At 38.7% G+C, this 22,739-nt stretch overlaps 1 long non-coding RNA gene across 1 annotated transcript; it reads right to left on the bottom strand.

Annotated features, from left to right (window-relative positions):
• Positions 1-3,385: 3,385 nt before the first annotated feature.
• Positions 3,386-21,725, bottom strand: LOC142436458 (uncharacterized). Its single transcript, XR_012781955.1, has 4 exons — positions 21,642-21,725; positions 20,545-20,635; positions 11,846-11,962; positions 3,386-3,457 (listed from the first exon to the last, which is right to left on the bottom strand). It is a non-coding gene; the product is annotated as an uncharacterized LOC142436458 (long non-coding RNA).
• Positions 21,726-22,739: the final 1,014 nt, after the last annotated feature.

The raw sequence follows: 22,739 nt of genomic DNA, 5'->3' as shown, positions 1-22,739 counted from the left end.
CGACAAACTGCTAGAAAACTTAACAAAGGAAAAGAAAGATGCAAATATCTAGAATTTGAGATGAAAAGGGTGCCATCACAAAAGATCCAAATGAAATAAAAAGATACATGTAGAGCAAAAGAAGAATTAGAGGTCACCAAGAGACTTCCAACCAAGAAAGATTCTAAAGAAGTATGTATGTTGCCTTCACAGGAGAATGCTAGCAAGTATTCAGGGAAGAGCCATAACTAATTCTGTGCAGACTATTCCAAAATATAGAAACTGACAGCAAACTCCCACACGCATTCTATGAAATGAGCATAATCCTCAAAACCTGATCACGATCATTTAGAAAAAATGAAAACAGGAAGTAGATAAGAGTGTCCCTCATCAATATTCTTATTCAACATTGTACTACAATAAACATCTTAGCCAGACAGACAGCAAAAAAATTTTAAAATAAAAGGAATATAATTGGGCAAAAAATAGGTCAAGCTGTCACTATTTGCAGATAGTATGATTTTACATAGTGAGAGCCCCAAGGACTCCACAGAAAGATTGTTGGAAAGTACTAACGAATCTGTTAAAGTAATGGCATACAAGATTAATAAGCAGAAATCAATTTTAATATGCTATTGAAGAGCTCCAAAATAAAAACATCAAGAAAAAAAATAAAAAAAGAGAAAACAATATCATTTATAATATCCATACAAAAGATGAATACCTGGGAATAAACTTAACCAAAGAAACAAAAGACCTGTACAAAGGAAACTACAGAAAAATCAAAATGTGAATATTACTGAAAGCAATAAATCTATAGATAGAACACAATTCTGATCAAAATCATTTTCTTGGGGGCTCATACAGCTCTTATCACAATCTATGCATCCATCCATTGTGTCTAGCACATTTGTTCATTGTTGCCATCATCATTTTCAAAACAATTTCATTCTACTTGAGCCCTTGGCATGGGCTCCTCATTTTTCCCTCTTCCCTTCTTCACGAACTCTTAATAATTCATAAATTGTTATTAATTTTTCATGTCTTACACTGTCCGAGGTCTCTCTTTACCCTCTTTTCTACTGCCCATGCCCAAGGAGGGGTTACATTGTGATCAGTGCCCCCTCTTGTTACCACTACTCTCACAGCTGTCTACAAATGGGTTTGGGGTCTCCAGTCCACCCTCCCCCTCAATCACATCAATAAGGCTTTTTGTTCTGGGTCTTTGATGCCAGATACCTGATCCCTTCGACACCTCTTTATCACACAAGCTGGTGTGCTTCTTCCATGTGGGCTTTGTTGCTTCTTAGAGAGAGTCACTTGTTCATCTTCAAGCCTGTAAGACCCCAGAGTATATCTTTGCATTGCTGGACACCATCACCTTTCTTCATTACATTTGCTTATGCACCCATTTGTCTTCAGCAATTCTGGCGGGAAGGTTATCACAGAATGCCAGGTGACTAGAACAAAGTGTTATTGCGTTGAGGGAGTACTTGAGTAGAGGCCCACTTAATTGGACCTTTTGGACCTACTTTCTATCCAGCTCTTGGTAATCCAGGGTGTGTGCTACAGACTCGTGGACTTAATATTGTTCTTTGGAGGCACACAATATCTTTCATAGGCCACACCAGAAAGAATCCATGTGGAAGCTACATTCACTGGAGTTTGTAAACTGGGCTTTCATTCAAACTCATCAGGAGCCCTTTGATTTAAGACTGAAATTCATCAGTGTGAGAAGATGATGACTGCTATCCCAAGTTATGGAATTGGCAGTTATTGGACTTTGGTTTGACTCTCTGGCCTTCAGGGTGCCTAATGAATGGTGATCCAGGAATACCAAATATTTACTACTTTAATGCTCTTCTTATTTTGTTATGACATGTATTAGTCAGGTATGCATGTTGCTACCTTTTGGAATGAATTTTGTTGAAAGTTTTGTTCCAACATCAACCCTAATTATTTGTGTAAATAGTGTCCAGCCCAGCCTGTGTGATCACGAGGTGTCAATGGGATCAGGTATCAGGCATCAAAAAACAAAAAGTCCTTTCACTGTGATGAGTGGGAGTGCGAAATGGGGACACAAAACCCATCTATAGGCAACTGGACATACCCTTACAGAAGGGCCTTGGGGAGGAGACAAACCAGTCAGGGTATAGTATAGTAAAGATAAAACATACAGCTTTCCTCTAGTTCTTTAATGCTTCCTCCCTCCCACTATCATGATCCCAATTCTACCTTACAAATACGGGTAGACCAGAGGATGTACACTGGTACAGACAGGAACTAGAAACAGAGGCAATCCAGGACAGATGACCCTCTGAGGACTAGTAGTGAGAGTGGCGATACCGGGAGGGTGGAGGGAAGGTAGGGTAGAAAGGGGCAAGGGATTATAAAGATCTACATATAAACTCCTCCATGGGGGACAGACAACAGAAAAGTGGGTGAAGGGAGACGTTGGACAGTGTGAGATATGCCAAAATAATAATAATTTATAAATAATCAAGGGTTCGTGAGGGAGGGTGGGGGAAGGAGGGTGAAAATGAGGAGCTGATACCAAGGGCTCAAGTAGAAAGAAAATGTTTTGAAAATTATATGGCAACAAATGTACAAATGTGCTTGACACAATGTATGTATGGATGAATTGTAATAAGAGCTGTATGAGTCCCCCCAGAAAAGATTTTTTAATAAATTGTTCAGAAACTTGAATTTAATCTATATAAGTCAACAATTCGAGCATGAATTGATGTCTGAAACCAGCCTATACTTCTATATGCTTTTCTCAACCGTGTTTTAAATTCTGTATCATTAGCTAAATGAATAACACTATCGTTACCTTATGTCCCAGGAAGATGGTTTGAAAAGTTTTCGTTATCATAAAATGATAATGTTGTTTCTAAAGTGAACCAGAGACATATATAAACCACAGATATGTGAATGGATTTTGTGCTCCCATTTAAATCTAGCCCCAATCTAAGAACTATGCGTTCTTAGGATGTGGCCCTCTTTAATGCTTAAAGAAGTCACTAAAGATATAGGTGCTATAGAAAAAACAAAACAAAAGAGAATGAAAAAACAACAAACAAAGCCCAAGTAATATACTCATAAAAATTATATCTGTTTGTAATTAATAGATAAAAATTTTACTAGTACATTGCTTAGAACACATGGTAGATAAATGGAATCACAGAATGGAATTTTCCCACTTTTTGCAGTCCATTGTATATTCAATATTTGTAAGTCTTAACATTTACAAAAAGTACAAAACAAGGTGATCTATATTAAACATAATGCCTGTGCTATAAATTGTCATCACAAGGTAATTATTTTACTATTGATTCGAACATTTTCTTCATTCAATACTTTTATTGAAGTTCAAAGTATACATTCTTAAGACAATAAATACCTGGCTGTTTTTTCTTAGTATCACAGAGGTACCATCATCAACTTCAAATTCTCCATAGTCTCTTAGACACCGTACCTGAAAAGAAAATCAGATATTTTATCCAAATTACCTTTTAAAATATGCAGTGATCATAACATGAAGTGGGATTATATAAATGCCCGAACAGTAAAAGTACTGTATTTTATGTGTCTGTTTCCTCCTCTGTGTACTTAGGACCCTTACTATTCCCAGATATTTACTGTGGTCCTAAACCTAAAGATCTCAATTTCCTACGTCACCGGGAAGGGAAACATAAGCTTTGCAAATGTATACATGGATGGTATTACCAATAAGGAAACCAGGGATTTAGATAAAAGGAGACTACATAGTTGGACGTTTTCCTCTCAAACAATGCACTATATTAATCAGAAGGAATAAAAATGAGGGACATAACAGTGGCAAACAAGAAAGAAAAGAGCATTTTACCTCAACTAGATTGACCAGATCCTTCCCATAATCCATCAGGATAAAAGAACATACATCTAAAAACAAACTGTTTTTCTTTTTAACAATTTATTGGGGCTCATACAATTCTTATCACAGTTCATACATATACATACATCAATTGTATAAAGCACATCTGTAGAGTCTTTGCCCTAATCATATTTTTCTCTTTTCCTTTTTTACATTTTATTAGGGACTCATACAACTCTTATCACAATCCATACATATACATACATCAATTGTATAAAGCACATCCATACATTCCCTTGCCCCAATCATTCTCAAGGCATTTGCTCTCCACTTAAGCCCCTTGCATCAGGTCCTCTTTTTTATTTTTTCCCCCTCCCTCCCCTTTCCCCCCTCCCTCGTGTGCACTTGGTAATTTATACATCGTTATTTTGTCATATCTTGCCCTATCCGGAGTCTCCCTTACCCCCCTTCTCTGCTGTCCCTCTCCCAGGGAAGAGGTCACATGTGGATCCTTGTAATCAGTACCCCCTTTCCAACCCACTCACCCTCCACTCTCCCAGCATCGTCCCTCACACCCTTGGTCCTGAAGGTATCATCCACCTTGGATTCCCTGTACCTCCAGCCCTCATATGTACCAGTGTACAGCCTCTGCCCTATCCAGCCCTGCAAGGTAGAATTCGTATCATGGTAGTTGGGGGGAGGAAGCATCCAGGATCTGGAGGAAAGTTGTGTTCTTCATCGGTACTACCTCGCACCCTAATTAACCCATCTCCTCTCCTAAACCCCTCTATGAGGGGATCTCCATTGGCCGACACTTGGGCCTTGGGTCTCCACTCTGCACTTCCCCCTTCATTTAATATGGTATATATATACATATATACATATACATATATACATATACACACATGTACACATACATACACACATATCTTTTTTTTTTTGCATGATGCCTTATACCTGGTCCCTTGGCACCTCGCGATCGCACTGGCCGGTGTGCTTATTCCATGTGGGCTTTTTTGCTTCTGAGCTAGATGGCCGCTTTTTCACCTTCAAGCCTTTAAGACCCCAGACACTATCTCTTTTGATAGCCAGGCACCATCAGCTTTCTTCACCACATTTGCTTATGCACCCATTTGTCTTCAGCGATCCTATCATGGAGGTGTACAGTCAATGATATGATTTTTTGTTCTTTGATGCCTGGTAACTGATCCCTTCGGGACCACTCGATCACACAGGCTGGTGTGTTCTTCCATGTGGACTTTGTTGCTTCTGAGCTAGATGGCCGCTTGTTTATCTTCAAGCCTTTAAGACCCCAGTCACTATCTCTTTTGATAACCGGGCACCATCAGCTTTCTTCACCATATTTACTTGTTCACCCACTTTGGCTCCAGACGTTGTGTCGGGAGAGTGAGCATCATAGAGTTCCAATCTAATAAAAGGAGATATTCATGCATTGAGGGAGTGAACAAACTGTTTTTCAAAGGAAATCAAGTCTTCCAATCTCTTGTTTCTCAGGAATACTTAAAAATACATTTAAAAGATTCAGTTTCATGCTCTTTCATTTTGCTTACACAGTAACTTAGCAATCAATTAATTTTCATTTAGTATTTTAAAAATAAAACAAAATTTATGGAAGATGGAATGTTAGATTACATTAAGATGCTTGAAATTAAAGTGCCAACATCCAATCATTTTTGACCTATAAAATATAAGCTTAATATAGTTCAGCTCACACATCACTATTACCTTAAAACTGTGAATCAAAGTTTGTTGCAGAGAGGGCACTATAAGTATTTCCATACTCCTGTCCCTCTATAGCAGTGTTTCCCAAAGTGGGGATACTGCAATGATCCAGGAGGAGTATAAAGCAGATAGCTACACTTTATCCTGGAGTATAGGCTATTGTATAAAAGTTTTTAATTTTACACACACACACACAAACACACACACACACACACACACACCATAGTGAATGAAGGGGTAAGTGCAGCGTGGAGACTCAAAGCCCATTTGTCGGCCACTGGAGATCCCCTCATAGAGGGGTTTAGGAGAGGAGATGGGTCAGTCAGGGTGCGATGCAGTACCGATGAAGAACACAGCTTTCTCCCAGATCCTGGATGCTTCCTCCCCCAACTACCATGATCCGAATTCTACCTTGCAGGACTGGATAGGGCAGAGGTTGTACACTGGTGCATATGGGAGCTGGAGGCACAGGGAATCCAGGGTGGATGATAACTTCAGGACCATTGGTATGAGGGGCAATGCTGGGAGAGTGGAGGGTGAGTGGGTTGGAAAGGGGGAACTGATTACAAGGATCCACATGTGACCTCCTCTCTGGGAGACAGACGGCAGAGAAGGGTGGGGGGGGGGGTAAAGGAGACTCCGGATAGGGAAAGATATGACAAAATAACAATGTATAAATTACCAAGGGCACATGAGGGAGGGGAGAAAAAAAAGAGGACCTGATGCAAAGTTAAAGTGAAGAGCAAATGCTTTGAGAGTGATTAGGGCAAAGAATGTAGGGATGTGCTTTATACAATTGATGTATGTATATGTGTGGATTGTGATAAGAGTTGTATGAGCCACTAATGAAATGTAAAAAAAGAAAGAAAAAAAAAAAAGAACACAGCTTTCCCCCGGATCCGGGATGCTTCCTCCCCCCAACTACCATGATCCTAATTCTACACTGGTGCATATGGGAGCTGAAAGCACAGGGAATCCAGGGTGGATGATAACTTCAGGACCAATGGTATGAGGGGCAATGCTGGGAGAGTGGAGGGTGAGTGGGTTGGAAAGGGGGAACTGATTACAAGGATCGACATGTGACCTCCTCTCTGGGAGACGGACGGCAGAGAAGGGTGGGGGGCGGGGGGTAAGGGAGACTCCGGATAGGGAAAGATATGACAAAATAACAATCTATAAATTATCAAGGGCTCATGAGGGAGGGGGGGCAAGGGAGGGAGGGGGGAAAAAAGAGGACCTAATGCAAAGGGCTTAAGTGGAGAGCAAATGCTTTCAAAATGATTAGGGCAAAGAATGTAGGAATGTGCTTTACACAATTGATGTATGTATATGTGTGGATTGTGATAATAATTGTATGAGCCCCTAATAAAATGTAAAAAAAATGATTAGGGCAAAGAATGTACAGATGTGCTTTATACAATTGATGTACGTATATATATGGATTGTGATAAGAGTTCTATGAGCCCCTAATAAAACAATTAGGAAAAAAAAACAGGCCCAAAGAACAAAAGAAAACTGGGTTAGCAATATATATATACATAAATTAAAATATCTATAAAGAGATTCTATCACCGCCCTCTAGTTGATTCTAACTCACAATGACCCTATATTGGTTTTCCAAGGCTGTAAATCCTTACAGAAACTAAGAGTCTCATCTTTCCCCTGAGCAACAGTTGGTAAATTTGAACCGTAAGAACCTCAGAACCCTGGTGGTACAGCAGTTAATCACTGGGTTGCAATCTGCATGGTCGACAGTTCAAAACTACCAGTACCAGTAGGAGAAAGCCTGGGCTTTCTACTCAGAAACCCATAGGGGATCCCTAGGAATCAGCATTGACTCCATACCAGAGAGTTTGGTTCTGGAACCTTATGGTTAGCAGTCCAATCAATGCCTATCCTACAATGCCAGCAGGGATCCTAAGAAAGAGATGAAGAGATGTAGTCAATGAATAAGGCCCATCTAGCAATCATCTCTTATGCATTGTATTATCAATTCTAGCCTATATGGCTATGGTTAAAATCCCATTTTGGAGGGATGGTTATGTGGAAAAGCCATCTCAGAAGCAGGAACACAGAGAAATGCTGGACCATCAAGGTGTAAGAGGCCCTAGTGGGACATACTTGAGATCTTTGTCTGAAGTGGTAGAGACTGAGATGGAGGCATCAAAGGCTGCATCACAGAGACCATGGGACAGAACAGAGGGACTAGGCCAAGACCAGAGCTGAGGCAAGGCGTCCATGACATAAAACAGAGGAGCAATACTGAGACTATGATACTTTGAGGCAGAGCAGTGGGCTGCCTTTCTGGCCCAAAGAGGCAAAGGGACTATGTGACTGAGAGGCTAAGGACTAAAGACTGACATGACTGCTGGATGACAGGAGAGGTACACTTACTGTTTCCTGATGCTGACTTGTGGTAACTAGTTACCTTCCTTAATAAGCCCACTAAATTGTGAATATTGTCTGTGAGTTCTGTGAGGCCAACTGGGACCGATAATTGAACCCGACAGAAAGGCAGTGTGTGAGGGAGGAGTGGGTGGTGTCAGAATAGATATTGAAGGATGAAGGATGGAGGCATGTCTGAACTCTGCCTCATGGAAACAGTGAAGCCAGAGAAAGTCAAATACGGCCCTCTGATATGTCTTCCTACATTTAAAGAAGCCAATCCAATTACTAGCACTAACAAATAAGAGAAACAACGTTACTGGATAACTCAACAGGATATTTGAGTTGGCAGAAGAACAGAACAGCTTATTGAGTCTGAGGAACAAAAGTAAAGAAACATGATCCCAAGGAACACCATCAAGCAAATCAATGCAAATATTATGGAAGTCCCAGAAGAGGGCAAAGGGTAACTAAATAAAACTTAATAGACAACAGCAGAACATTACCAAAACTTGACAAAGGACAAGAATGTACATATCAATGACACTTAAGAATTTCCAAATCAGAAGAAAGCCTGAGAGATCCACACCAAAATATCTTATCATCAAACTCTTTAAAAAAAAGATAAAATCTTGACAATATCAAATAAAATGAAGTACCAATTTACATATATAGAAACCCTGGAAACCAGGAGGTAATAGAGTCACATATTTAAAATAATGAAAGAAATGAACAGCCATCCAAGATTCCTATAGCCAGCAAAACTTTCCTTTATAAATGAGGATAAAATTCAAGAAAACAAATAAAACCTGAGGGAATGTTGAGACATTCCTTTAGATTGAAATACAAGGAGAGTAGATTGCAAGATGAAGCAATATAGAGAAAAAGGTGTTAGGTTCCTGGATTCAGGTACCTGAAAGAATTCACACAGCAGAAGCAGGTTTGTAATCCAAGTGATTTTTATGGGGAAAAGGGAAGTTTCAGGTATTACAGCCTCAAAAAATACACATTGTTTTAAGAAAGCATACAAGGATCCGCAGAACTGCACATGGGTTCACTGCTGAATGGGGAAAAAACACATAGAAAGAACAGGAACACGTAACCCAGCACGTGGAACCAGGAAATCCCAGGGGCCAAAAGGGCTCCCACCCCCCACTTGTGGAGAATGCTGGAATGGAAGGAAGTCAAGGCAGGGTCTTTATTCCCTCCTCTCCACAACGGCTGGGGGAAGCATGGTTGAAGGTATTGGTTGGTTCCACTGGCTTGAGTTTAGGCCCACCTGTGTGAGGTAATGTAACTGAGCCTAATCTGTGTGCCCTGGTGGACCTCCCCTCGGGGCGGAGGGAGCTCTTGTCTGAGCATGCTCAGTTTGATTGTTCTAAAATTTAATGGATGCCTGATTTCTTCCAATCCTTTTGCTTTAGCCTTATGCAGTTAGTGCGGAGACAACCCCCTTGTGGTGCTTATGTAATCTGATGTCAATTTGGGACTTGAGAGGATTAAGAGTGAAGTGGTGGAGTCTAGTTGGTCAATCAGGATAGCCAGTGAGGCCTCTGTGTGGGCATTGCCTTCGCCTGAGAATTCTGGGAACTCCAGTATTTCCTCCTTAAACAGGAGACGCTTCTCTCTCTCAGCTCACTTCCTTGGAGATGCTCTACTGGCAAGACACATGGCACTACGTCCTGGTAGCTGGGAAAGCCACACGGACCTACCCTGATGCAACAGACCTCTGGAGCCAGAGAAGCTACATAGAGAAGAACCCTGCCAGCGCTGAGATGTTTACAATGCTACTGGATCCAAAAACTTTCTACTCGCTGGTTCAAGATCGTCCTGCAATCGGAGTCATTGCATGTTTCGTGAGTCTGACGAGGCCTTTACAGATTGGTATCAGACATATGGGCTAATATTGGGCTCACGGACTTGACCTGGACTGGGCTGGGACGTTTTCGCAATATTCAGTTGTTCTTCTATATAAACCTCTTTCTTATAAACATGAGTTTCTATGAATTTGTTTCTCTTGTCTACCCAGACTAACACTCCCCCTTTATGGCCCCTATTCTGGCTACCTAACATATTTAGCCAACACCTAAGTTGAATGCAAACATTTTTCTTTGGTCTTCTTTATTCAATATTCAAAAGTATACAAAAGAGGATAATAAAGATGGTTCAAAATCCAAAAATTAACTAAGCGCCAAAGTACGTGGTACTACTGGAAGAAATGAGGAGCAAAGAGAGGATAACCCACTTAACAAGTAACAAAATGACAACTATATGACAGGGACTTCAAGTGTGTGCAAATATGGAATTTAAAAACTGAAAAAAATCCCAGAAACATTTGAAGCTCCTTGGTAAGTACTTCCTTAGTGGTAGTAACTTTCAATATGAAAGTATTAAAATGTCCAGTGTAAAAGCAGAGACCTTGTGATATGCATATGATACAACTTTGCTTATGGAAAGCTAAGAGGATTCAACACATTAATGAAGAACTGAGACTAAAGCTTTCTGTAGGGATTATGGCTCGATGGAAAAAAAAAGCCTCATGCTCGGGCCAATAAACACAATGATAAAAAGAGAAAAAAATAAATTGACACGGATTTCATTTATTTCAATGCATAATCAACATTCATGGAATTAGTGAAGAAATCAAGCCATGAGATAAATGCTGCAAAAGACTTCTTTAAAGTGTTAAAGAGCAGCAGAGTCAGCAAAATGACTGTCAGACAACAAACTCGGACAACTCTCAGCAATTATAGAGAAGGTCCACTAGGAGCGATATCCTAAACTTCATGGAAGAGAATCTCAATATGAAGTACATCCAAGCTTCTTAAACTGAGAGAGCAGTAGCAACTACTAACAGATTCCCCTCTTTGTTATAGGCTGTCCACACGCTGGGGAAGCGTCCCTCCTGCCTGGCATAGCCAATTTTTTCTGGTCCCTGAGCTAACCCAGCTGACCAAGCCTCTTGGCTTGCTGTCCTCTGGTGAAGAACAGCTTTGCAGAGTCAGCTTGGTGCAGACAGTCACTAGCCAAGCTTAACTTTTGCTTTGTTCTACAGTTCCACCAGCCCTTGCTCAACATTCCTCACCTTGCCACCCCCAAGCAGGAAATGTGTTAGCAAAACAACACAATTAGGGGGCAAGGGGGAAAGAGAAGCCTAGCACTTCCCGCACCAATCTCAAAGTAGACTTGAGAGGTTTAATTTAACCCCCCCCCCCATTGGGTGAGAAATCCACACACCTGGCCTCTAGACCTGGCAGGAACCCCATCTTATCCCTCAAGGGGTGGAGTCAAGGGACAGAGTTTTTGTGGGTTTTGAACTGCGGACCATGCTGATCGCAACCCAATGTGTAACCACTGTACCACCAGGGGTCCTTTTATCTCAGTAAAACTATGAAAACTAGTCCTCGGTTTATCTGACCCCAGCCATGCTATTTTTTAATCACCTAATATGTATATGAAAGGTGAACAATGAATAAGACAGAGGTGAATTGATAACTATGAATTATGATATCGCAGAAAAGCACTGACAAAACATCAACAGCCAGAAGAGCAAACAAAGCTATGCTGGAAGAGCTACAGCGGGAGTGCCCCTTAAAGAGGCCGACTCCGTGTATATGTCATCTGGATGGCAAGTCCCTGGATGGTCAAAAAGAGGAAGCCTCTCAGTGGTACACATTGACACCATGACTGCAATAATGGGCTCAAACAGCAATGTTTGAGAAGAGGGTGCGGGGCAAGGCAGTGTTTCATTCTGTTGTACATCTAGTTACTATGAATAGGACTTGGTGGCACCTAACAAAACTATATTCATATCTCCTTCTTACATAATAGGAGCATAATCCACACATTCAATAAAATCCATTCTCAAGAGGTAAAACTTACTTCAATATATAAGCTTTGGGGAGGCTTCATATCCTGTGTTATGTCCAAACCTTCATTTCCTCCCAATGACCTCATGTAAGTAGCAAGGGACTTCTTATAACAATTGAACCATTCTATCTGAAAACAGAAAAATGGTCTTTTTACCAAGTGACAAAGAAAACAAGCTTGCCAACATTGTGTAATCGTGACTTCAAACAGCACATACGCCCATGTAGATCATGAGTGTGGCATTCCTGTATTTATATAGCGAACATTAATGGTTGTCTTCTACGAGTCAGGAACTGTCTGTGCACTTAGGATGGAGCATTCAACCAAAACAGACAAAATTCTTGTTATCACATAGCTTACAAACCAGTAGACCTAAGCACAGATCTAAAAAAACCATTCAACCAGAAACAACACTACGAAAAACACATGATTCAGTTATGGTCGCTTTAAATACTGCACGGACTCTTTTTATAAGAATGGAACAACATGCTTGAGCAGACAATGCAAATGTCCCCAAAGAGAAGGAAGGACAAGCAAAATGAGGAGTGCACACAATAGAAGATAGTGAGGCTTACTTTGGAATTCAGTTCTAAGTTGTATCTGACAAGGGTAAACCTTTATCACATGTAAAGTGGCGCAAGAGGTCACATTATTTTACGACTGCATTTGTAGGAAAGTCAGTCATCGGAATTCTATAAATGTAAAAAAGTAGATTAAGAGTTGCCAAAGGGCTGGGGGAAGGAAATAATAATAAAAGGCATTTGTTATTTTTTAAAGTCTATTATGGTTAGGGTGAAAGTTTACAGAGAAAACTCATGTTTTATACAATAATTTATATATATTTTGTTTTGTGACATTAGTTGCAATCTCCTCAGAATCTTATTTATGTATAATTACAGAAAGGTAGGCAAAACAAAGATGTACAGGTTAATGACATTATTAAGAAACAGCCTGGTCAAGGAGTAACACATCCTCAGCCCCAAAATGGGGACTTATCATTTTGTTCCATTCTGAAAATTTTACATTATCACCCAAGAATGCATCCCTAAAACACTAGTTTAGTGCTGTTCATTATTTGTACTTTAAATAGATCCACACAGTATTTATTATTTTGTGACAAATTTCTTTCACTAAACATATTTTGGATTTCTGAAATTCTACTTTAAAGTGATGAAGAGCAAGGATGTCACACTTTGAGGACTGAGCAATGCCATGGGATTTTCCATTGACCTTAGCCATGGGATTTTCCATTGCCTCATAAGCATATGAAAGTTGGACAACAATTAATAAAGACCAAAGAATAGATGCCTTTGAATTAGCATGTAGGCAAAGAGCACCGAAAGTACCATGGACTGCTAACTGAACAAACAAATCTGTCTCGGAAGATCACAGCCAGACTGATCCTTAGAGATGAGTATGGCAAGACTTGTCTCACAAGTTTTGGGCATGTTTTCAGGAGACCAGTCCTTAGAAAACGACACAATACTTGGTACAGTGCAAAGTCAGTGGGAAAAACAAAAACAACTCAAGGAGATGAATTGATACGGTAACTCAACAATGGGTTCAAACATAACAATTGTGAGGATGCAGAGTCCAGTAGTACTTCATGCTGATCTAGACAGGGCCACTATGAGGCGGAACTGACGAGAAGGCACCCACCACTACTATGTTGGTTAGTATTGGGTTATGTGTTGGCTAAAGCCAAGGTCAACAGTTTGACTCAACCAGTTACACCTAGGGAGAAAGGGGATTTCTGCTCCTATAAAGAAATACAGCTTCAGAAACCTAAAGAGCCAGTTCTACTTTGCTCATCCTTAAGGATTGTTAAAAGTCAATGGCAGTGGGTGTTTTACACAATTAATGTATGTATGTATGGATTGTGATAATAGTTGTATGAGCCCCAATAAAATGATTTTTAAAAAAGAAATTATGACATAAGATTATCTCTCTCTAAAGTGTCTTGGAGTCTCTAACTTGTAAACTACTATTTGTCTACCTTCATGGAAAAAAATAATACACTAATCTTTGTTAAAGATGGCATCACCTATCCCTTATCGGTGAGTTCAAAGTGAAATGTTCACATATAGAAACTGAATTTCGGTTTATGCTCTGAGAAGGAAAAGGCAGAGGCAGTGATTCTCTCCATAGACTAGACCTTGTAGAGACTCTATTAACACCGAATTTGGACCCCAGCTATAAGGGATTTCCATTGAACTCAAGGTCAAAATGAAGTCTAAAGTATGGAAATCTAATCTCAAGACTAACATTATAATTCTTAATTATAATTTTCTGGTTCGAAAATCAGCATCTTGAAGTCTTACTTGTGTGCCTTGTCATGACTACCTTGTACTAAACTAAAAAAGTTTATGCACGACAAGTTCATGTATTTATGTTTAAAATAAAATCCTCATCTATTGGTTACTTAAATTTTAAGATAAAATCCTACAAGAACTATTACTCTTAAACACTCTATGTTTTTAAAAAAATACTATAGCTATTGTTATTAGAGAAAGAACATGTTCTGTTCATTTCACCATAATAAAGAGGCACCCCTCAAGTCCACTTAATGTAAGATTCCGGCACAAAGACCATGGAAAAAGAACCTGAAAAATTAACTGGTAACGTAATTATTTAGTAGTTCCCTCAAGAAGCTGAGGTACTTTGTTTCTTTCTCCAGAACATGAACAGAATAAAAATAAAGCATGGAAATGTACTTAGCAATTCAAGATCAGAGGAGGCAATGGTATTAGAGATTAAAACCTGAGCAGACTGCGGATGACAGTGGAAGCCCAAACTCCATTTGCACAGTTCCCACACAGATTAAGCCTCCAGTGAATCTCCTTAGACCATGAACAAAGAATGGAAATAGTCTTGTTATACACTGAGTGCATTGGAAAGTAGATTAACACAGATAATTTTTAACGTTATTGTTTTTCTCTCTTTTGGTCCCTTTTAAATTTGTTCTAGTTTTTATATTTTCTTTTGGATTGAGGGCTGTTTTTTTGCATATGATTTTCTTTCTTTTTTTTTGGAGTTTTCAGTGGTTTATTGAGCATTCAATATTTTGCCATGATGACTTAGGATAGTTAGGTGTTTTTTTTTTATTTTGTGTTTTACATTTTATTAGGGGCTCATACAACTCTTATCACAATCCATACGCATATGATTTTCTTTAAATAAAATCTAGGATAGGACTTAGTTACTGTGAAGACTATAAATGGATTCAGTTTCTTTGGGTTAGGACAGGGCAGGCTGGGGCAAATGGTGAGTTTAAGACTGAAGAAAATGTTCTAAAATTGATGGAGATCATAACTGCACAGCTCTTTTTAATATATTTAAACCACTGGGTTGTGTGGTATATGAATTATGTCAATTAAACTCAAGTTAAATTTTTTAAATGCAGTTAGCAAGTAAATTGTTTATAAAACTCATGGCAAATTTACTGAATACATGCCGTGGCAATTACATTATATCCTGTCAGCCTGTCAATAAAATTGCAGCTTGATGACCTCATTTTGAGGCATGACAGAAATAAGTAGCTCAATGGAGATCAAACCCAGTCTCTCTGCCTTCCTTTTCTGCGCTGAGACAGTCAGAGAGCTGGAGGAGACCCGTGCCAACACTGAAATGCATACACTGCCACTGGATCCACAAGACCTTCTACCCACTGGCCTGCGATATTCCTGCATTTGGCATCATTACATATACTGTGAATCTAAAGAGGAATTTATCGACTAGTACCGAACATATAGGCTAATATCGGACTTATGAACTTGATCTGAACTGGGCTGAGATGTTTTCTCAATATATAATTGCTCTTTTATATAAAGTTCTTATACACATGAGTGTATGACTGTTCCTCTAGTCAACCCAGACTAACACTTTCTTTCATAAGTGATATACTATACCAAACTCACACAATAACAGCATTGATCACATTCCGTTCTATGCTATGTTCCAAATGGGCAGCCTTAATCATCCTGTAACAACCCTGTTAATACAGCAGTTCTCAACCTGTGGGTTACGACCTCTTTTGGGGTCAAAGGACCCTTTCACAGGAGTCACTTAAGACCATTGGAAAACATGTATTTCCAATGGTCTTAGGAACCAAGTCACTGCTCCTCTATCCATCTCCAGGAGGGTCTGCCCACATACGTGTACGCAGCGTAAGGACATAATCAGACAACCCCATCACATTCAACTTGTACAAATAAAGGTGGATGTGACAGGGTTGGCACCACAATGTGTTTATGTGGACAAGTCACACATGCGTAGAGAGCAGCTGCTGTGTTAAAAGCAGCTACTGTGTTAAAAGCAGCGACAGTGTTAAAAGCAGCAGTATTGGTGGTAAATGACACTTCATGAATTATTATTTCTGGGTAAAATCATAAACTACTGCAAAAAATCGATATCTGTACCATGGGAACTTTATCTGGATGCTGATTGGTCTTTTTATATTCAGCTGTGGTTGATGTGAATACTGCTCCTTGTGATAGTAACAGGTATGTAAAAACACAACATAGAGAATGTTAAATCATAGGAAATTTTAATAAACTGTATTGACTAAATTGTGCCATGTATCATCTTTAGTACTATTTTTTTTTAAATAAGAAATTTAAACAAGGCGCTTGACTTGAAGGGAAAACTATCTAGGCTTCATTGAGAGTAATTTACGCCTACTTAAAGACAGATTGCCCTACATGTAATAGCTACATACAAAAATGTTATAAAACTGTCCTTGGTTTTACAATGATAAATGAAAAACATAAAAATTCTTCAATCGAACAAGGCATGCAAGGATTTTTTTCATGTCATTTTTTTTGTTTTTGTTAAACAGTGAGAGCAAAATAACCTACTGAAATACAAAGAGAGAAGCTGAATGAGCAAGCCACTGATGGAGAAGGGGAGCTTTCACAGAACCAGTGTTTTCCCCATCCCATCTCCACCTGATGTTGATCAAAACATACCATTGGTGATTTAGTAAACGAATAAATAAACAAAGGGAAAAATTTAATATGCTTGTGTACATGCACCAGTTACTTTGTGTACAATAAAGGAATGAGGAAGGGGAAATGAAATAAAGAGAAAACTATACTGTAGTTGTCAGGAGGTGGTGGAATCAAACTGTGGTTTTCTAATCGAGAATGGATTCTTGGTCGGCTGGAAGAGAGTTCTGGAGGAAAGGAGCAGGCTCCCTTAGAAGATGCCTCCTGTCTGCTGCTGGAACACATCAATTGTATCTTCATCCTCCATTTCCAACTGTGCAGGTGTGTCTGTTTCATTGATTGGCTGTCTGTCGAATCAAATCAGATCTGACTCATTGACAAACCCTGTTCACAATAGGCTTCCATTAGCTTACTAAGTGGGTGTGCCTCTGAATCTTAATCTGCACCACAGAACCATCCTGCCCTACCACCTTCAAGTTAATCTGATCATTGTTCTCAGTCTTGACTCCTCCCTTGAGTTTTTTGTTGGCCAGGGTGAATGCTGAAGTCTTCTCAAAAGAGGTACCAGGTCCGCACCAAACGAGCACACAGGCAGCTGCAGGAACAGCAGGAGGAGGTGGCAGTGGTGGAGGAGGGAGAGCCATCTTTTGTATTATTAAAGCTATGGTTATATATTATTTTCATTAGCCAACCATCCCATGACAATGGATCATGTAGAAGAACGTTAAGAAAAGATAGTGAGGATTTTTTATGGTATGGTTTTACTTCAATGACAGCAGGAACTGAGAAACTACAATGTCTTACTTGTTGTGAAGTTCTATTAGTTGAATCTATGAAGCTGAACAAACTAATATGCCATTTTGATAGCAAATATCCGAGCTTTGCTGGCAAGGATACCAACTATTTTAAAAGCAAAGCTGATGATAAACTCAAGAAAGCCAGACTTGACACTGGTGGCAAGTACCACAAACAAAACGTAGCAGTCATTGAAGTTTCATATTTGGTGGCACTCAGAATCACCAGCGCTATGAAACCCTACACCATTGCTGAGGATTCACTGTTGCCAGGGGCCAGTAAATTGTTCGAGTTATGATCAGAGATGAATTTGTTACAAAATTGAGCGCAATTTTCTTATCAAATGACACTGCCTGCAGAAGAATAGCAGACAAGGCTGCTGATATTCTTGATCAGATAATCCAGGAAAGTAAATCTGCTCCACTTCCAATATTTAGCATCCAGCGTGATGAATCTACAGACGTTGCAAACTGTTCACAGTTACTGTTTACCTGAGGCATATTAATGATGGCGACTTTAAATATGAGTTTCTTTTTTTGCAAACCTCTTAAAATGGCAACTACTACACGTGATGTATTTGATAGTTGGTTCATTCTGAAAGAGCATAAGATCTCTTGGGAAAAGGTTTGTGGTGTTTGCAGATGATGCTCCACTATGCTAGGATGTCAATCTGAATTTCAACGTTTGGTACTGAGTCACCGAAAGTCACCGGAACTCACTGTATAACTCCTCAGAAAATATTAGCAACAAATACACGGCCAAAAGAGTTACAAGAAGTAATGAGAAGCATCATAAATTCTGTCAATTTTGTAAAGGCGAGCACTTTAAACAGTCTACTGCTTTCGCAACTGAAGTGAGGCGGTTGTCCAGAGGAAAAGTTTTAAAAGGTGTTTTTGAGCATGGTGATGAACTCAAAACGTTTTTTATCAGAAAACATGACCGCAGTTCAAAGCATTTTGCAGCGATAAAAGTGAGATACAGAAAATAGTTTGATTGCCATCTTTGCCATCTTGAATGAGTTACAATTTATTACTGCAAGGACAAAATGCAACATGCCTTGATTTATCTGAAAATATCTGATCATTCCAAAGGAAACATCAGCTTTGGGGGAAAAAATTGGATGAAAATAAAATTTACCAAAAAAATAATAAAAAGAAAATAAAATTTACATGCCTACCCTATCTGTTTTCTTTGAAGAACATGACACTGAACCAGACAAAAGGATTACAATTTCTGTGAAAGAACACTTGCATATGCTTGCAGATGAAATTTCATCGTACTTTCCAAATCTACCCGACACCTCATTTGCACTTGCCAGAAGTCCATTTACAGTCAAAGTTGAAGATGTTCCTGAGATAGCACAAGAGACGTTTATTGAACTAACAGCGATGCAGCGAGAACTGATTTCTCTACAATGCCAGTTACAAAATTCTGGATCAAGTGTTTGCAGTCAGGTCCTGTTCTGTCGGAGACTGTGTTGCACCTTTTTCTTCCATTTCCAACAACTTATCTTTGTGAAACAGGGTTTTCCAGCTTGTTTGTTATCAAGTCTAAATAAAGAAGTAGATTTGTTGTGGAAGATGATCTTGTGCTCTTGCAAAGACTGTCTGGAGAATTTCTGATCTAGTGAGAAAGAAACTATCTCAACCTTCTGGCTTTTTACGCACACTGTCGCAAAATGTAGCAATGTAGTTCACTATTGTTATATTAAGACTGTTACTCATGCTACACCATGCTTCAAGACAAAATTTCATTTATTTATAATTAGAAATCAGTATTTCACAAGATATAATTACCTATTTTTGTGATTAATCACTATGCTTTAAATATGTTCAATTTGTAAACTAAAAATATATCCTACATATCAGATGTTTACATTATAATTCACAACAGTAGCAAAATTACAGTTATGAAGTAGCAACAAAAATGATTTTAAGATTGGGGATCACCACAACATGAGGAACTCTATTCAAGGGTCGTGGCATTAGGAAGGTTGAGAACCAAGGCTGTAGTAGGACACACTATGACCCCATTTTGTAAATAAAGGAGTGAACACAGAGCAATGAGGTTACTTGCCCAAGATTAGAAAGCAGTGTCAGGAGTTGAAACCAAGTGTTCTGACTCTAATGTTCTATCTTGAAATACTGGTCTAGCACCCTACCTTCAGTGACAAATACTCATCTTATTCTGAATATTTATTCATGCTGACTAGAAAACTACATATCTCCTAAGAATAATGTCGGCTTTTCAACTCCACTGATGAATCACTAATAAATAAAAGAAACTCCTTTTTTCATTGTTTGTCAGTTTTCCCTGTAGCACTAGAATTAGTTACTACTACTCCCTTCCAGGAGGGTACCCCAGTGGCAGTTGCTACATTTGTCACTATTAATGGAAAGGTTGGCAATTTGAATCCACTTAGCTACTCTGTAAGAGAAAAATATGGCAGTTGGTTTCCATAAAGATTGATAGTGTATATGGATTATGTGCCAAATAAGACAGTTCAAAACAAAAATAATGTATAGCCTTATAAACCTCTGAGGCAGTTTTAGTCACAATCGACTTGAGAGTAATGAGTTTGGTTTTATACTTCCCATGCCTATCGCAGTAAGTACTAACTGCTTAAAAAACGCTGAAAACTTATTGCTGAAAAGGTGATCAAATCATGGATCAAATGATAGCAACTCAAAAGATTAGCTAGGAATCTTGGAGTAGTAAGTTTATGCTAGTGAGGAATAACTCAGAAAAGTATGGTAAGAATGGTTGCTTAATTCAAAAAGTATGTGTCAATAAATTATATATACAAACTGCTGAGTTAGTAGTTTATATTTACCTCTACACATTCTCACAAACAAAATATAGAAAATTTACAGAAAACAGAGAAATACCAGTAAACATCATTGTAGAAAAAAAAAAGCCAGGATCTCAGTATTTTCCCAAAATCATTAACTTGAAAAAGTGCTAACTTACTTCTTCAGCAGACATGTGAAATCGTAAAACATTAGGCAACACACTGCCATATTCCCACCTAAGTGCACGAATCCGCAGTAACCGGTCATACCTAGGACATTGAGAGAGTATTAGCATACAAACAAGCAGGAAATCAGACATTGTTCTATCAGTAAGGACTCAAGGATCTTATCAACTAAACTGTCATTTGTGGATTTTTTTTTTTTTAAGATTCTGATGCAAATAGATCTACTCTAAGAAGACATCTTTGGGACTACCAGAAATCGGGAATAGGAACTGGGCTGATGCCCCTAGCACTGTTCATTGTCGTAACTGTGATGGTGACACAGCAGTAATGTGGAAAAAGATCAGAAAGGCCCTTATTTCTTAGACATGTATCCTAAAGTATATAGTGGTAAAATGTTATCTGATGTTTAGTACTTAGTTTTAAGTAGCCTAACATACATATGTCATAAATTATGGAAAATGTATTGTTAAATTTATAAGACAACTCCAGGAGCTTCACTATATTATTCTCTCTGCTTTCAAGAATAGTGCAATCTTTTACAATACAAATTTTAAACTGGAAAAACGAAATTAAAATGCTTACATTAAATCAAACTTAAAAGAAATAACTCACTGCCACATGGAGTTGTTTGACTCATACTGACACTGTAAGGACAGGATAGAAGCGCACCAGTGAGTTTCCGAGATTGTAACTCTTTTTTAAGAGTAGAAAGCCTCATCTTTTCCCCGCAGAACAGCTGGTGGTTTTGAAATGCTGTTTCTGGTTAACAGTCCAGCGCATAAACACTGAAAACACTCTCACTTCCATCAAGCCAATGCTGACTCATAGCAAACCCCTGTGGGTTTCCGAGATTGTAATTATTTACAGGAATAGAAACACGGCCTTTTCCCCTCGGAACTACTAGTGGTTTTGAACTGTGGACCATGTAGATCACAGCCCAACAAGTAACCATGCTACCAGGGCTCCATGCATAACCACAGAGATAAATAAATCTGAGATCTGTTGCTATCAACCAGAAACTTAATTGAGAAACCCCATGGAAAACTCTTCTTTGTTTCCTGCTACTACAAGTAAAATCACAGCAGCTTACAAGTACGCAATAGTGCAGCGTCGATTTCTTAACAAAGAACAGTGCCGAAATTTGATGGTTGGTATCAAATTGCTTCTTCCGTCTGATTTTGCTTCATTACTAGGAAGAGAATTAAAGAGAAAATGGATAAATACACTGCAGAACAACAAAAATTTTTAAGTTTTATTGACATGTAACAATTCACATCAAACAATTCAATAGTTATTAAGAATTATACAAAAAACTGTACAATTACCACTACAATCAATTTTAGAACATTTTCTTATTTCTTGTACTCATTGTTATTAGCTTCCTGTTTCCCACCAACCACCCCTACAATCCCCACAAGAAACCATTAAATCCAGTTCCTGGCACTACAGAACCAAAAAAATTAATTTTTCCATGATATTTTTCAAAGGACTGATACACGTACACATTTTTACCTATTTGTACGTAACAGTTTACCTAAGCAAATTGTGCTGCTTCTACTTCAGAACTTTTATTTACACATTACAAGATTAAAGTAAGAAAAAGCCAAGTTAACTAACTTGTCAATGCAATGATACTATAATAATTTAATCTCCTTTAACCATTTGGTATTGTACAGTTTTGCACACTGATTGCTTTCTATTATTTCAAAAGACAAGTGTCCTATTTGTTCACTGAGGTAAGAGAAAACCTGACATCATGGCCCGAAGAAGGTGGTCTTACATGATGTTTCTATTGTATGAGCACTCCGCTTCTAGGAGCACTTCCGAATCCTCACCACACTACTGTAGCTGGACATGGAGTCAGCAGTTTATTCATTCAACAAATATTTGCTATTTCCCCATCTATATTTTTTACTATACTTTAGGGTTTTTTCATATACAGAGGAAGTAGTTTCACCCTATAAAATGCACATCTTCTTAGACACTTGATATGGATCACATTTTAAAACCAGAAGAACAAAAGGAGTAAGTATCTACTTTAGCATTTTAAAGCAATTAGATGAATATAAAAAGGGTCCACCATGCTTTGTTCCACATAATGCACTAGGCCCTGAAAACAGGAAAAATGCACACCCTGTGCTGTTAGGTTTTTATATCTGCTGTCACTCTATGGGTACCAGATTATGGT

Source organism: Tenrec ecaudatus, unplaced genomic scaffold, assembly GCF_050624435.1.
Source record: "Tenrec ecaudatus isolate mTenEca1 unplaced genomic scaffold, mTenEca1.hap1 Scaffold_297, whole genome shotgun sequence".
Classification (NCBI taxonomy): domain Eukaryota; kingdom Metazoa; phylum Chordata; class Mammalia; order Afrosoricida; family Tenrecidae; genus Tenrec; species Tenrec ecaudatus.
The sequence above is the reverse complement of the archived record's forward strand: the minus strand, read 5'-3'. Positions and strand labels throughout refer to the sequence as shown.